The following is a 375-nucleotide window of genomic DNA, read 5'->3' on the forward strand; positions in this document are numbered from 1 at the left end:
TGTGATGTCACCCATAGAAAATGGCTCATTCTGGTTAATGAAAATTGGTCTGGACCACTGATTTTATGGCAAGAGTTTGGGATCGACTGCTTTGAAAGTTCCCTTACTTTTATTGAGGCATCTGATTGGCCAGTTCATTGGACAGTGCAAATTGAATAACTTAAACTACTGAATGAATATCAAAAATTAGGAATAGTTGCAACATATACATGGGATTTTGGCTTCTTGGAACTAGTGAGTACTTCCTGATCGGGGCACGAGAAGGGAGGGCAAATTTATTATGTAGTGTCTACAAATATTTCTGTTAAAGGTGACAGACAATCAAGCAACAGCACAAAATCCATTTGTCTGCCTTGGAATCAAAATAAAGAAAAG

The sequence above is a fragment of the Oryzias melastigma genome, unplaced genomic scaffold, assembly GCF_002922805.2.
Source record: "Oryzias melastigma strain HK-1 unplaced genomic scaffold, ASM292280v2 sc04700, whole genome shotgun sequence".
NCBI lineage: Eukaryota > Metazoa > Chordata > Actinopteri > Beloniformes > Adrianichthyidae > Oryzias > Oryzias melastigma.